Genomic DNA, 18595 nt, shown 5'->3' on the forward strand with positions numbered 1-18595 from the left:
TTTTTCCTGTCTAATCTTGTGTTATTATGGCATGTATAATATCTACAGTTAATTTTTAAGGAGGATATGGGACAGCAAAATATATTATATTAGCACAAATACTTGAAAATTAAAAAAATAACTGTTTGATATGATCATAAATTAATGTAAAGTAAGGTAAACTTTGTGTGTGTGAGGCAAAATTAAAATCGTATTTCTATCAAGTTAATATTGATTTTTTATTTTATTTTATTTTTTTTTTTTTAAAGAATAATTCACAAATAACTAATTACTATAATAATATAATGTTTAAAGGTTTAAACAAATAGCTTTGAAATAAAGTATAAAACATTTTTTTTTTAATTATTGGAAATAAGTACCTATTATATTAAACGATTTTTTTGAGTTTACGAGTAGATATAGGTATTATACGTTTAAAATTTAATTCAACTTAAGCCCTGCATCTGTAGTAGGTAATTAATGAAATCTTCAGTTTATCAATAGCCTGTTTTAACAAATAAATAAATAATAGTATTTTAGATTCTGAACGAAGTGATGAATGTATTGATTTTACAATGATGTGTGTTTTTTTTTTTTTTTTGTTTCTGTGTACAGCATAACTAGTCGAAATAATACTTCAATTTCAAACTATGGGGGTGGTTTCCGATGTAAAAGTGAATATCCTTGGTGCATAATACAGGTAAAAAGTAAACGTTTTCCAACAGTTTTCAAAAAAATCGAGAAAAACAAAAAAAAAAAAAATGACGGAAAAACGGCAATTTTTACGCAAAACCAGTTTTTGACCACATCGATTTTTTTTTATGGTTGTAATTCAAAAACTAATCACTGAAAATACTTGACATTTTCATCAAATGTTAATGTCAGTGGTATCTGTATATAGTTAAATTTTCAAAAAATTTTGACTTTTTTTGAGTTATTTATAGACCACTGGAATTTTCGATTTTTTTGAGAAATTTTTTTTAAAGTGTCGTTAAAAAAATTTTGGATGACCAAAAAGTTTTGAAAATTTAATACAAGGTTCCTTATGAGTTGTTTTTATTGTAGCTAAAAAAAATTAAAAATCGTTAATCACAATTTTTTTTTATAAACGTTTATAGTTCAAATTTTTACGAAATCTGTCGAAAACGCGAAAATTTGCAAGTAATTTTTAAGTTGAAAAATCATAAAATGTTTTGTGTTAATAACTAAGGATTAAAAATACAACACTAAGTTTTCCATAAGTTTTTTTTCAAGTAACTATAGAGAAAACTCATAACATCATTATAGGAAAAATTTTAAGTGCGTTTGAATTTTAAATTTTTACGAAATCGCGTAACGATAACGATTTATCCTCAAACGATTTAAAATATTTGTTATTGTTCAAAAAGTATAAGTCGTAGATACTTGAAAATTTTACCAGCTATTAAGATTCGGGTTTTCTTTACGTGATTTAATTTTTAAAATATTTTGAATTTTTTTGAGCTATTTATAGACAACTGAAATTTTCAATTTTTCTGAAAAATTTTTTTTGAAGTGTCGATAAAATTTTTTTGGCCCAATCAAAACACTTGAAAATTTTATACAAAGTTTCTCATATGTTTTAGTGATTAAAAAATTATAAGAATACATAGGCACAATTTTTTTTTATTAGCATTTGAAGTTTAAATTTTGACAAAAATTCGTCAAAATTATGAATATTTGTAGGTATAATTCATAAAAAGGTTTGTAAAGATAGCTAAGAGTTGAAAATTTAATTCAAGATTTTTCATAAGTTTAGCTTACAATAATTATAAAAGAACTTAAATTTTGGTATATTCAGGCCATTAAAACATAAACCACCCTTTTCACCAACCACTGGAAATTATAGCTTAAGCTGACAAATCATCTTCGTTCAGAATCGTTTTTCGTATACAATGATACCTATCATTGCATTCAAATTTAACCTACCCTAGTCCGAGGTCAACCCCGCCACCTAATGTATAGCAGAACGGTACCTATTTGCCCACTTTTGTTATATTTTATTTTACTTAATTAAACAGGATATAAGTTATTCGAATTTCATAATTTTGTAAATTGATGAATCAAGAAAAGTGGTTATATTTTTTACAGATTTGTTATGTTGTATAATTCTAAGATTTGATGAAATAATCATTTATAAAAGTGTGATTAGTAGTTTAAAAATGTCCGAAGTTTTATTACATTAAGAATGTAACATTATAATTTAAAACTATAAATCTTCAATAATGATGAGTTTCGATAATTATAAATAATAAATAACCTTTTCCTTGCAATTAAGTATGCACCTATTTATTAATTTAAGTACCTATTTAACTAGGAAACTTATAATAATTTAGGGTTCTGATGTTTTTTTACTATGCTGTTTAATGTATTCAACGTTGTATTTCTATACTTATTCAATTACAATTTAACTAACGTTTTTCTAAAATGTATAATCTAATTATCCACTTGATTCATCATTCAAATAAAACAATTGAAGACAATTAAATAAAAAATATCGTATTGTAAAAAGTTGATATTTTTCATATTTATTAGGTATTATTATCACTTATTTAAAAAAAATAAATTTTTATTAAGCTCTGAGGTTTGATTATTCAATTCAATTTAGTTTATCCAAACACATTCAAAATATGTATTTGTGGCTTGATAATATTGTCCCAAGTATATTAAGCTAATCTAATCGATATTATGCACCAGTGTACCATTATCAGCGTATCATATAATACGATATTAGACCTGCAATAAGTCATTATATCCCTTGGACTTTGAATATGGTTTACCCTTTTGAGTTCGATTAAGGTATATACTTGGTTCATATTAAAGCACTAAAGCTTGGAATTGTGATTTTTTTGTTTCTAAAGCAATGTATACAATCTGATTTTATCCTTAAATTGAATCAGATTAGGTAATAAGTAAATTTAACAAGTTTTTGTATTGGGGTTGATTAAAACAATAAAAAATAATATACAAAATTTAGTTTGAAAATGCGTTTATCATTTTATAAATTAACTAAATTACTTATCTAAAAAAAATAAATAAACATTTTGTTTTTGTAGTTTAGATGATATTGTTTTATTTAATGTTTAAATAATTTTCAGTTTCAATTAAAACCATAATATTAGATTGTATATTAACATCTATTAATATTTAATATAGTATTGGATTCAGAATTAAAAAAACACAAGATAACCAGACAAGTAGCCAACTTAAGAAACAAATATTTTATTAAGATATGCATAATAATTTAATAATAAAACTTTAAAAGCATTAATTGCTTGCAAGTTTTTTTTATGAAAATAATGCAACTTAGTTAAAATAACTAATAAAAATTATTTTTTAGTTAATAAAAATTTAAAAGAAATCAAAGAATATTATTTTTTTTAGATTTAAAATTCATTAAACTAACTTTTAAGAAAGTATCAAAATATGAGTAATAAAGGCTTGAATAAACATAAAATATTTTGAGTACATAACTTGAATTAATAAATTACGGTTGATATCTTCTATGTTTAAACGCCAATACGAAATTAGGGTATTATTAAAAAAAAAAAAAAAAGATAATGGTTTTCTAAGGGCTAAGTTTATTGTGCTGTTGGAAAATTCGCCTTTAGCCACTAATAATAGTAACTTGATTATGTTAAAGAAGTGTGCATTTTTGAATTCGCTCAACCGTCTCGTCAAAGAACAGTTATTTAATTATTTTGACCAAGAATATTTATGTGGAACGATTCGTATAACGTCTGACCTTTCCCTTCAGTGTTTCCACCAGGAGCATGGAATGTGTACTCAACAATAATGATCACATAGATAAATAGATAATGCATGTAAGTTGTCGAGTAATCCATTTACTCAATTAGTTGGAAACAAAATTCGTTAACTCGTACATTAACTATTGAAATTAAAAAACAAAATTTTGATTCAATATGCTGTTATTGTAATTAATATAACGTTGTCATTTAAAACTAAATATAATTTATGCATTTTATTTATATGCATTTATGTATTTTAATTTATAAGTAACGGCTATAATGTATTGTAAATTTAATACCTAACATAAAAATAGTATTTAAATTAATGTAATATAGAATTGGAATATCATATAATCACAAATTGTGTATTTTATGTCTATTATATATATTATACTTATTAATATCATTATTATTATTTTATTTTAATTAAAAAAATTCATAGAGTACATAATATTATACATTATATTTATTGCATTAGTTTGCTGAAAATAATATTTTAAATTACTTTAAAATTATTAATATTTCCGAGCAGCCAACATTATGTGTTTTTAATAATTATTTTTTGTTTATAATCAATTAAGGCTCTAAATTATAAATATAATATAAATAAACTCCAATAACTCAAATTTAAATACGTTGATATTTAATTACTTTACAGCGATTGAGTAATTCGATTACACAATTTTTAAATTAAAGAGTGGTAATTCAGCTAGATTCGACAATATAACTACTGAAATACTTAAAAAAAATTGTACTTTAAATTATTAAATATTTAATATACTTGATTAACTTAAGTTTTAAATTTGGCATTTATCTAAAAATTTAAGAAGTTGATATCATAAACATGTCTAACTATCATCATATTTTCATTCTTATCAAAATATAAGTAACATATTTGAATAACTTAGATTTAATCTAAAGAATTTTATTAATTATTATAAATATGGTTACAGTTATTTAAAAAATATATGGTATATAATAATATATATATGGTAATATACTCATGATACATTTACTTTGTTTTCTAGTCTTGTTTATGAAGCGCTTGATCAAGGTGACAATTTTTTGCTATACCTATTTATTAACATTTCCAAAGCGTTTAACTTTATTCCTCATAAAAATGTATAAGCTACATATTAAGCTTAAAGGTAAAAATAAATTTCTAGATTGGTTTAAACCTTACTTATCTAAACTGACTATCAAGTTGTAAGAATTAATTATTTAATTAGTGACATAAAATGTACTATATATGGAGTATATCAAGGTACTTTAATACTCGGGCCTATATTATTTTCTATTATAGATATTAATACTATATTATACTATATTAATGATTTATTTGAACTAGACTTAGCATTTTAAATCTTAGCTTATGCTGACGACACTTCACTATTTTTAAGGGAAGAGATTTGATTGGCCTGGAGACATCAGCTATTAAAAAAATATTTTTATTACAGTAAAAAACTTATCTACTACTCTAACTCTCTTTTTTGTAATGCAAGAAAAACTATCTTTATGAGATTTGCTTTATTTAATGTTTCTTTTTCTAAAGCAATCGCATTAGCAGTAACCGAAAAAGCAGATAAATTTGAGACTACATGATAAAAACTTTTTTTTCTTTTTTTTTTTTTATAATAAAATTTATAAAAATTCAACAAAAAAATCACAAAACCTGTTAAAATCACTGGAATTAAATACCATAAAAAAATAGTCATAAACATTAAATAAAAAAATAATTCAAAAATGTCTCTAACCTAACCTTCCAAATAAGGTCAGTTTTGCAGCAGTACCATTTCGTCAAATTTATTTTTTAAGTACCTATCTTATAAATTATGGATCACAAATTACTTATTAATAAATTATATTTATGTAATGTAATATATTTATGTACAATTGCGTATTCCATTTTTAGGTACCTTTAATAGTCAAAAAAAAAAAAATGAAAATTTCATAACAAAAAAAAATCCAAATAAAACTATTCAAACGATAAATATTATTTCACTTTTTAAATCACAAAATTCATAACCATATTTTAAAACAAAAAATAATTTTAGAAAAATGCAGCGAAACGGGATACGACCCCTAATCTGAACCAAAAAACATACATATCAATTACCGATATCAAAATTGGTCACATCTTTTTAACACATTCTTACTTGATAAGCAGAGAAAACCAACATGTGTAAAATATACCATAAACCGTTTAAAACTATCTATAAAAAAAGGTACATTGGTTGATGTATTGTTATTGAACTTAAATAAAACAAATTTGAAAATTTTTATGTCGACGTATAATAGAATAAAGTAAACCCCTAAATACTTATAATAGATTTAAATGTGTCAATATTTAAGTTTATAGGTATAACTATTATATTTTAGATGATCTCAAACTACTATTATAACATATGAGGATTAATATTCTTGTAAATAATATTATATATATACATACATATTTAAGACAAAAATTTGTGTAATGATTCTTATTAAGAATTTCTTACCATGGACTTACAATAATTTTGCCGAGTTCTAATTCTCTGGAATATAATAGTTATATTATCAATGCTTGTGAGTTACAACTACAGATAGACAGCCTGAAACACGCCAAGTAGTTTTAATTTCTGTAAAAGGTTTGGCATTGCGTGCCGTTAATAAACAATTCGAATTACAGATGATAGTAACGATTTAAGTTTCACAAATAAAAAAGAAAACAATTTTTTCAAGAAAATAAAAAGTTTATTATATTTTCTTTTATCTATTATTATTATATAATGCTTTATTATGTTTTGAATATTGTGAGCAGGCTATCGTCTTGTTTAGATAGACCATCCAAATAGTTTGGTGCTGGTCATATTATCATAAAGGTGTTTAACGCACGGACTAAGAAAATACCTAACAATTAATAATAATATAACCAAGTAACGATAAGCTGAACGGACGCAGGTCAAAATAATTATATTACTGTAGCGTGTAGGCTTAAAACTAAAATGTGGTAAACCAAATTATAAAGTTTTTCAGAAGAGAAAATTTTAATTTAAAATTGTTATAATATCCTCTTTTGTAATAATTATTATTATAACTTATTATTTTGAGTTCATCTATAGCAATATTTGACAAGAATTAAAATATAATGTATACAAATTTAAATTAAGGACCAAACATTTTTATAGATAGAATGGCGTTTTAATTTTTATTTAAAATAGAATATATATAATATATTCATAGTTATATGACTATAATATGTTTATAAAATACCTATAACTACTTAAGGAAAAGCAGTTAAAGAATTTTGCTGTAAATTAATTTAGAATTAAAATACGTTTGCGCTTGTCTCTCTCATAGGCTTTAATATTTATGTAAATTATTATAAAATATATATTTTTAAAAACAAATTTTTACCGAGTTAGAAAAAATCTTACGGTTTTATGTGTAGTTATATGTTTTATGTTTATATCTCATAGATATAAATATATATCATTCTCATACCTTTAGGTTAATTAAACTTTTTAAAATAAAATTACAAAGCATTACATTCAAGAGCTAATGGTGAATAAAAATACGCTTATTACCTATATTGAAACATTTGAAACTTAATGATTTATTTAAACACGGTAAAAATTGCATTTGATTTTTTCTTTAGCTTTCAAAAAAAAAAAAAATAATAATAATCATTTAAACTAGTTTAATCAGATAATTGATTGATTGATCGATTGTATTTTAAGTAAACTCTGATTGTTAAGTGAAGAGTGATTAGGTTCCTTTTATATTTTAAAAACTTTAGAATTTAACTTTTTTTAAAGTCACATTCTGACACTTTTAAATTATTGTTTCCAGTGTTATACATACATTTTCTCTTTTTCTAATGAAATTTAAATGTGAAAACTATTAACAACATTATTCATATCATTTTTTTTTATAAGATAAAACTTTCTATATCTATTGAAATAATTTTAAATGGATTAATGAGACCATCGAACATATCTAGATCTATATATTATCTTATACAAATATACTCATAAATTGTTCATAATATTATATAATATCATAAATAACATTCGTTGAATTGCCATTAAATTAGAATACCGTTGTAATTTAATTAGGTACTTGGAATACATTTTTTTACAGATGTCTATAATTTAATCAGAATAATTTTATTATAAAATACAAATATAAAGTTCAATATTCTATTAAAGAGTGATTTTTTCAACTTTTATTAAACTTTTTAGTAGTATTGCATATGAATAATTTAAACTTTCAAGAAATCGATTAATATAACTTCTGCATTGTGTAATAATTATTACTTTTGTATTGTATAATAATAATATGTATATCGGAGATAATTCGTGTGAGTGGTTTTATTGATATTGGTAGGTGATTCGAGTAAACTTTATTTTAAAAATAATATAACTGAATGCGGTCAGAGGGGTCGGCAACAGGAAATCCGTTCTAGATAAGACGATCGAAATGGCAAGGCAGCGACAATGGTACATTAACAGTGATTATAGTTTATAGTTCATTTTGATTATAATTCGCAGAGTATATAGTTTTAACTACTCTGCGATTCTGTTTTGTCTGTACGCTACGCCAGTGGATTAGCTTCAAAATTTAAGGCAGGAGTGCAATTTTTACATAGCACCCTAATCTAAGCAAAAATCTCAGAGATCTTCGAGATTTTCGTCTATATGAATAAATTATTTTATACAGTTTTTTTTTTAATATTATTACACATTTTATATACACGCATATAGTTTCGTAGAGACTAGCTTACTAGTAGGCAGCATAATATGAAAGTAGCTTCATAAAATAGTGTTTTGAGTGAAACCATTACTCATGGTTTGATAACATATAATAATATCTACCTTCGGTATTTGCGAGATATACAAAAAACACTTTCAAGTATTAATTTACGTGCACATTAAATTCGAGGTGTAGTTGATTGTAATTTACGCTCGTTGTTGTGGGTTTATGAAATCAAAATTAAATCCAACCGTGTTTTTAATCAATAAAACACTAATTCTTCAAACGTTATAATAGACTGTTGTTGTAATTAAAAGAAAAAACGATTCCCCCCCAGGGCCCGGGGTTCTACGTCAAACCCTCTGGCCCTTCTTGGTCACGCCATCGCGCCAATAAGTGTTCGTGAAGTTGTATGCGTTTATACGACACCGTAACACTATACGCGGTTATTGCGGAGTACCATCGTAAGAATTACGACGTTTTACATTATTATACTTAGTTGCTCATCGAGTACCTGCTACGAGCAGCGACGGCAAAATTCGGTCGGGTCGCGCGCGCGAATCGTTTCTGACCGGTAACGTTTGGGGCGTTTCGGTCAGCGGTCGCGGGCAATCGGAAAACGAGCGGCTGAATCCGTTTCGGTTACGTTATCACTTCAGTCATCCCACATGGTTGAAACCGTACCGCGGCGGCGACAGGTCGTGTATACCGCTGTGTAGTGTCGCGCGCGGAGTGTCGACCGACCTACCGGTACTCGAACGACGTTTAGAATAACCGCTGTTTACGGAAATTTTCGGAAAACGTATTTCGCTCAGTCACAAAAAAAAAAACAAAAAACAAAAAAGCGAAAAAAAAAACATAAATACAATATCGCGTGCGTTCGGTTTTATTGGCATAGGTCATATTATAATAGTTGATAATATCGTTCTAGACGGTTCGTTCCTTGCTCGATTGTCCATCCTCTTAATCTAAAGGTTACGACGTGCTGACGCCACCCAAAAGATTGTCCAGGTGAGTTAAAGTTCGTATAGAGCCATATAGAATTTTAAAGGTCACCCGTACGCCGTACGCATTATCAGGTATTAAGCGATAACTTTTTTAGTCCAGAAATACGCGAGCATGATCATTATTACCGTAGATTGACCATACACTTATGTTTTATCCGTGTCATTATTCAGTCGAATTTAGAACGTTAATGTGTCAATAAATTAACAAGCACAAAAACGTCGAGCTAAAATATAATATAATATAGGTACGTTAATTTAAGTACCTGATTGATATAACTAAAATTACGTGTTGCATAATATATATATAAAAAAAATTAAACGATAAGAATGTGTTAAATGTTTTTGATCTTAATTGAAAATGTAATTTATACAATTGAAAAAACCCAACGCGTTTGAAATTAACACTTATGTAAGTATCTTTTCGTTTTTTTACAATCAGTTTGACTGATGTCAATTTCAATGTTAATATAATATATTCAACTTAATTTCGATATTCTGAAAATTACAACTAAAATATGGTAAGTAAAAGATAATATCTCGACATGATTAATAGGTACCTATTTAATAGATTTTCATGACTGTAAAATTAATTTATTATTTTATCTACGTTATCATAATTTCAACTTGTTTTTTATAAAAAAAATAGTATTTTTTAGTATATTGATAAAGTATCACAGTTTAGGAACACCGAAAATTGCAGTTTTTCAAGATTTACATATTTTTACGAAATAAAAATAAAATATGAGTTAGACGTATATTATGTCATATAATAATGTAATATAGATATATCTACCTACTTTATATCGAAATGTATGTGATACATAATATTAATGTTAAAAAATGTTTGTGTAAGTACAAGATATATAAAATATTAACCTAGTCAATAGCTAATTTTTAATTTAGAATATTATTTAAAGTAATTATACTTAAGATTATATTATAATAATAATACTTTAAAGTCGAATTTCTACTTCTCACTATAATTCATAAATCATAATAATATAGATCTAAAAACTAAAATCATATTGACTAATGGTTCAATGGAGTAACGCATTTTCTTTAGAGAATAATCATGTTATAATATTATGTACTTATAGAAATCAAAATGTAAATAAAAACTTATACCATAGCGAGAATTTGGTTGATGTATTTTGAAGTAGGAGAGAAATAACAAGTTTATATAGCTCAGGGCGTAATACATTTTAACGCCTATCTGAAAATATTTTTTAAATTACCAATAACTGAAACGATTTAAAATATCTTTATTGCATATTACTTATTAGATATAAAATACGAATTTTTCTTTGGCTTAATTCAAAATATTATTTTATAATTTTTAAATAAAAATTTAAAATTAATTTATTGTTATATTAGATATAGTAATAATTATTGTTATGATTGAATTCTTTTATTTTTTTTTTTTGCCATATTCTGGCAGTAAGTAATTAATTAGTTTAAGATCGAGACGATGAACTTAGAAGTGATTTGAGCGTTATTGAAAAAAAAAAAAATCAATTTTTATCCCGATTAATATATGTCTATATTTTTAGATAAACAAACATAAAAATTATTGTTAACATTATTTTTTTTTACTTTTAAATTCTGATAGGTTCTAATGTATTGTATGTTTTGATTATATTATTCGAAAAATAAATGATTACCGGTTCAATTAGCAAATTAATATTGCTCGTTTTTTAATTTCATACGTGATTCGTGAATCATCTAAACCAAGGTGGATAATTATAATTTATAACCTCGTAGAATAAATATTGTAGTTATTTTTTTTGTTTATATTATTATTTTATAACACAACAAATATTAAATACACGATTGTCATTAGAATTTGAGTAGTATAAAAAAAAAAAAAAACAAAATCTAAAAAGTGTACACAACAAAATCATTAAACAATGAATTCAAAAAAAAATTCGTGTCACAATGTACATACTACATAATAACTTACAACACGAAAAAAATCATTACTATTCAAAGTTTAAAATGCTATAAAAAATTGTACTAAATATTTTTGATTAATTATTAAATTACTAAAATAATAACAGTTGACTAAAGCCTAAAGCCATGCTCTGACTCAATAGTTATTAATTTTATTAGAGTAATAACATTTTCCAAAATATTGATTATTTTTATGTCATAATTTATAAAGCTTGAAAAAGGTAGCATATTCAAACTCAAAAACAATGGAGATCATAACTGTATAATTTTTCTATAATATGATTAATTATTTATAATTTTCCTCGTATTTGTTGTTCATCTTCAAAATTGGCACGGCAATACCGTTGAAAACTGCTAATAACTAAGTCATAATAAATTTTCAACCACATAAACCACGTAGAAAATATACATCCATAATTTATTAAAAATATGAAAAAAAAAATTATATTTTATTTAAAAAAAAAATAATTTCTTAATAAATAATATTATATTATTAAATAGTAAACTTAAAAAAAAAAAATGTCTTACTAGATATTCCAAAAACAGTCGGTAGAGGGGGATGTTCAGGGAGAAAATGTTTTGTCATTTTGTCATGATATATTTGTAACTAATAATAATTGAAAAATATATACTACGTATTTAACACGAAATTAACAAACAAATGCATTATAATTTTCATTTTTGTACATCAGATAATATAATTTAGTAAATTGCATAATGCAATAATAATATGATACATAATAAAATTTAGTTTTGTGTTAGTAATGTTTAAATGTTAGATGGACACACAACTATCAAATTCTGTTATATTATGACGACATAGTTGCAATTTTAATTTATATTACATTATTTATTTAATTATTGAAATGTTTATTGTAATGAAAAATCAACTCAAAATGAGTCTATCAGAGGTAATCGCTAGAGGCTATTTTAGTGTTGTTGCGTTCAGTAAAATCAAAAAATCGTTACGGAATGATGCTACAACACGATTAGTAGGAACAAGAGTCTTTAAAAAAGTCTTTAATATTCGGTGTTACGTATTATTTCCGTGGATTATAATATGTAAATTTATTTTTATATAAAAACTTTCGAGTCGAAACAATAATAATGTTTCATGCGTGGGATTGTTATATTAACTCGTGATAAAACATCGAAAAGCATATTTAGTTTTAAGGACAGTGGTTAATACATTTTAAATCAAGTTTAAACGGTCTTATAAATATATCCACATGAATTCGTTCTTATATTACCCACATACCTGGAACGTATTCTCTCACAACGAACATTTAAACTGCTCTATAATACAAATAAGTTATTTACGTATACTTAAGTAGGGATGGAAATGCGTGAATCTTGCATGTCGTAAAATGATAATATTATGATCAATCATCTAAGGCAGAAACAATTTTATCATGCGTTACGTTTGTGAACAATATTACATGTTACCATTTTATTTTCCCAAAATATTATAATATGTTATAACATAGAGAATTGACGATGGTTCTAACATTTGTCAATAACTATTCTGCTAATATAAAATTAGCAAATATACGTTGTCTAAACTCTAAAGTAGTTGCGCTTTAAGTCAATACACGAGTAATAGTATAATAATTTCAAAATATAATGCGAATAATAATAATAATAATAATACTATTTAACATTTATATTATTTAGCATCCATTATTAAATTTATCGTTACGATTTATTATGAGAAAAAATATAATGTATTATTTTACTAAATAACTATGTGCAGATATTTAACATTCAACCCTACAGAAAGCACAACTCTATGTTTCTATTTTATATAGAGACCAAAAAGAATGAAACACTTCGATAAATTTTATACACTTTTAATTATATTTTATAAAATACCTATAAGTTTAATTTAATATTAAGTTTGATGTATTAAAAAAAAAAAAATGTATTTATAAGTAGTCATCTTTTACTGAAAAATGACTTACTTTTGTAGCCAATAATTGTCTAATAAATTATTATACCAGTCTCTCTGTGGTTTATTTTAGTGTATGATCATTTTTACAGTTGTTTGTATTATAATACCTAAATTTATAAATCTTCATAGGATAGAAATAAATATTTTAGGGTCTTCCACTAATTGACTTTCTCTGATAAAATTATACTTAAAAATGCGTTACAGTAATCATTGATGTAATAATATGTAATTAAATTTATATATTTAAATTTAAAGACTAGGGATAATATTTATCCTTCAAAATTACCAGCTGTACACGAGAATGTTCCCTGTTTTTGTGGTTAGTAGTAATTGTAATATGATTTATTAGTAATTAATATTTGACCCACTATCGAGCTCGTATTATTTGAACCTTTTAAAAAAACGAGTACCTAATTTAATTTTTGAAGTGTTACGTTTTTTTTTTCATTTAAATCAATGATGGTAAGTAAAATCCAGAAAATATTTTCCTAAATTCTTATAGAGATAGGTTAGATTAAAAATAATAACATTTTGGTTTGATAAATCACATAAATAACTTTATAAGCATGATTTAATAAAACATTTTTCTCTTTTATATAGTACTTAAATTTCTATGACTAAAATTTAATATTAATTGGTAAACTTGTTAATTTATTATTTTTAATTTAATAATTAAATGGTAGGTACCTACTTAAATGTTATAATTAATGATAATTGTAAAGAAACAGATTTAAGTGGTTATAAACTTAAAAACTTAAATAATAATTAAACAAATACAAGTAAATTTGCTCCTTTATTTTGTTAGAAAACATCTCGAAAATAATCAAAATTTTGAAACATTATTTTGCTGATATTGATAAATTTTTAAAATGTCTTACCTACGTATAAGATAATTGAAGTAGGTACTATAAAAAAAGGAAGCAGCCAAGAGAAAAACTGGTTATCTAGCAGATAAAAATAATTTGAAAAAAACATACGTACATACCACGTAGATGGTCAGCGATTGTGGGAGCGAATTGAACTTAAGCCCATGTGCGTCAGCTTGAGGTTAATCAACTTAACAGAAAGCCGATATCAAAATTGTCGATTTACTAACTAATCGCGAGAAAAAACTTTAATTTCATCATTCAATTGAAGGCCACCCCGCAATGCTTCATGCATTATTGCGTCGTTCAAAATTAAATTAGATGTGCATGGATGGAAATTTTAACGATTGGTTGTTTATTTATAACCTGAAGTTGCTGAAATGTATTTAAAAAAAATACACGCGTAGGTATACCTATTACCTACATTATTATAGTCGCCACATCAGAATTTTGTATGAGTAAGCTAGTCTGCTCTTTGGGCTCATTTAAATATTTAATCTGTATTACACAGTACATTCAAACCACTTTGAAAAATGTTTTGAAAACGTTTAATTTGCCGTGTAACTGATACTATATATTACACGGAATTACATTTAACTGTATGCGGGTATATAAACAACTTGGTTTCCACTGAAAACAAATATTTTCGTGTACTCACAAAAGCATCAGAAATTGTGTGACTTTAGTACAAGCCCCGCAACCTCGTCTGTACAGCTGGACTGATTTAAGTACTAATCGTCGGATAATCCAAAACCCCTTACCCGTAATGCTTATACAGAGTGTTGGTCGGATGAACCCGTGAAGAAACGTGACAGTCACATGCGATCGTGTTAAACCGAAATCTATTTAATATTTCGCAACATTCGCGGAAAGTGTATACATATAATAGTAAGTGTTCACTGTCGGGTTATGTCGTGATTAATCGTCTTTTCGATGTTCTCGAGGAGTCCGGAAGTTTCATTCGAGCAACTTCTCCATACGTGTACTGTGTAGATTATGTAATAACGGTGGCTCTCGAGAAATACTTGAATGTAATTTTAATATAAATTTCAAAATGGTTTTGATTACTATCTTCAATGTAATAATTACAATTGTCTTCTAAACGTCTGATGTCCCCTTGATTCATTTAAAGACTGTATACAATACATTTTAAAATGCATCATTACCATTGTATTAATTAATACATATATATATATATATATACATAATATTTTATTTCATATTCAATTATCCTGTAAAATTAAAAAAGTTTTAAAATTAATAAAAAAAACTTTTTAAAATAATAGTATATAAGTAAATATACATAAATAAAGCTTTTATAGTAATTGCAATTCAATTAAAATGTAAATTAAATTCACCTGTTATGTATATTTTTTATAAATCATACATTTAAAATTATCAACATATAAGTACTAACGCATTTTATTTTATGCTTTTAAAAACTATATAAGTTTAATAAACACTGTTTATATTATATTTATACTGAAATCTAAGTATTAATACATTTTTATTTGTATTCAGTATTCTTGACTTTCATAAAAAATATGTTGTAAATAATATAAGATAATGTAAAAGTCCTTACTTACAGTTTATTAAAAACTTTATAGAATATGATAAGGCATATATTTATATCACTGTATCAATAGAAACAATAATAAGTTATTTAAAAGTGAAAAGTAAAATATACTATAATTAAAGTAGTTTATTTAAAGCAATAATAAAACATTACACGTTTGAGAACTAAGTTCGATTTTTGTTAGAGTTTTTGTAAAATTCATATTTGTGATAAAATCTGTAGGTATATATTACATTAATTAAATGAAACTAAAAAAAAAACAACAAAAAATAAAAAAATCAACTTCTAATATTAAATATGTTTGAAACTGTATGAGTGTTATCGTATCAAAATTACATCATCATGAAACTAATAGCACTCTCGTCTCATCGCTCAAAACTAAAAGGTTGTTAAATTTAGAAATCTATTTAAATCAGATTGGCATTTAAAGGAATCATGTTTTACCATACGTACTTACCTATTAACTTCTATTCATTTGAAGAGTATCGTTTATAAAAATAAAAATAAAAAACAAAAGTATTCATCAAAAATTCTTATAAAGTATCATATGTGTAGTATTATTAATATAAGACATCGCGTCGTATACTTAGTATTCTGTGCCTAAGATGCTGCACTACCATCAGATCAGATACTATATTTATTACATATGTTTAAAATGTTAATTATACTGAACTTTTCTCTAAATTAGTCAATGTTTTTAAATGTTCCAAAACCATACAGTAAATTTGATAGTATTTATATAGTTACACATTTTTTAAATTATTAATCTACACATAAAATTAAGGACAGTGAGCTTTTGTATATAGAATGATCATTCGTAAAAAAATGACTATCATTATACTTAACAATTTAAGAATAGATCACAAGAGGAAATGAATATATACACTTAAAATGATATATACCATTATTATACTTATATTAACAAATATCATTATATAATTTTCTTAAGTTCCTTAATACGTAGTAATTTGTGGTAATAAAATGTACTGTTCAATAGATTCTGTTCAGAGATAAATTATCAAAGAGAAATCATTATATGGATAAAAATATGTATTAGATCATGACTATAATTTTATTTATTTTTTTTTTTTAAAAGAATAAAATATTAAAAACATAATTAGTATTAATCTCATTCTTAAATTATAAGTTATGGTAGTTTATTTATACATTTTAATGAAATACGATAAATCGTACTGTGTGAGTCTGCGATGCGAGACTTGTTTACGTGAAACAATAATAATAATAATAATAGTATTATGTATTTGATACTAGTCTATTATTCTTATGTAATAATAGTTCTCTAATAACTTACAGTCTTTTTGAGTTTCCATAAAGTCTCCGTTAAAACTGTTTATTTTTTATAAGTATCATTACTAAGTTTAACCTACATCGTTAAATGTTGCCTAAGCAACACTCTGACCCCAATGTTGTAACTGCATTAAAACATTTAACTTTTGCGGGTATACTAATATGTACCAGGTACATTGTACCTATATAATTAGTTGTTTTTACTTACATTAAATTTAATGTAGGTATAATAATTGTAATTTATATAAATACTTCGTTGAAAACATTTTTACTATAATCATTTTATAGAGACGTATCGAAGTATAAATGTATGTGTTTCAGAAATACTATTGAAATATATGTTTTTTTTTTTATGGCAATAGCAGTCTATTAGTTAGGTACTAGACTTGCTTACTCGTTAAAGAATTTTTGAGGGTATAGCTGTGTTATACACATATTATTAGAAATTACTTTTAGAAATACTTGATATGAAATAAAATTATAAAAACATAAGTACTCAAACAAATAGCGAATTTGCAGCTGTATAAAAAATATATTGAAAGGTAAAGAAAAAAAATTATACGTTAATGCAATTTTGTTTATAAAAACAAATATATGATGTTCTAATACTTAATAATATATATGATGATTGTCTGAATAATGAAAATAGCAAAATGTATTTCTTTATTGAGTGTTTTTTTTCACTAATTACCATAAAATATATTCGTTACTACTTACTAGTGTTTTTACTTAAATCTTTCATAAAAACCCGTATAACCACTTACAATATATTTTCATAAATACTCTTTCACTTTACTAAAGTCATTATTAAGTACTAACAATAGTGTTATAAGTTTAAGCATTCGTTTTAATTTTGATTAATTTCGTGTTTTTATTTTTACTTTTATAGTTTTGTAAACATTTTATTTAAAATAAACTAGCTGTTTTTCATAAAAAAATAATATTCACAATTTGCATTATAATCGCATATAATATTTTTAAATATAACTACAGGAAATAATTGGAAGAAATTAAAAATCGCAATTATCAGTTATTTACATGTACACCCATTAAAATGAAGTAAGATGCTAAAATATAATTATTTATTCAATTTAATAGCGATAAAAATATTATGCATAATTATAAATCATCCTTAATGTTATCTGATTTATGATAAGTTAAGTTTAGCAGACAAAAATTAATGGCAATCCAAATAGACAATATTATCTAATAACTACAATACCTAGTACAAGCATCTGTAGTATAATAATAAATAATATAAGACACGTTAGTTAAAAGATAAAACTTGTTTTATATTAAATATTTTCGTGTATGCTGGTCATTGTTTGTGTTTTTTTTTTTTTTTGTTTATCGAACAATAAAATAGGACATGAAAAGTATTTAAATGTACCTACAATAGAAGTTGCAAATCACATTATATTAAAAGTACTTTAAAATTTTAATACTAAAATTCTGGT

The 18595-nt window shown here is 24.4% G+C and overlaps 1 protein-coding gene across 3 annotated transcripts in view; it reads left to right on the forward strand.

Moving 5' to 3' along the window:
• The first annotated feature begins 8967 nt into the window (after positions 1 to 8967).
• The window catches only part of LOC114118908 (neuropeptide CCHamide-1 receptor-like), a 120751-nt gene continuing 111123 nt past the window's right edge, over positions 8968 to 18595 (forward strand). For 2 of the 3 annotated variants that reach the window (XM_050203111.1, XM_050203113.1), the window contains exon 1: positions 8968 to 9491. The gene's annotated coding sequence lies outside the window, so the exon portion shown is untranslated. The remainder of the gene's footprint in view (positions 9492 to 18595) is intronic. The other variant, XM_027980338.2, reaches the window with a different exon arrangement.

This window comes from Aphis gossypii, chromosome 3 (assembly GCF_020184175.1).
Source record: "Aphis gossypii isolate Hap1 chromosome 3, ASM2018417v2, whole genome shotgun sequence".
NCBI lineage: Eukaryota > Metazoa > Arthropoda > Insecta > Hemiptera > Aphididae > Aphis > Aphis gossypii.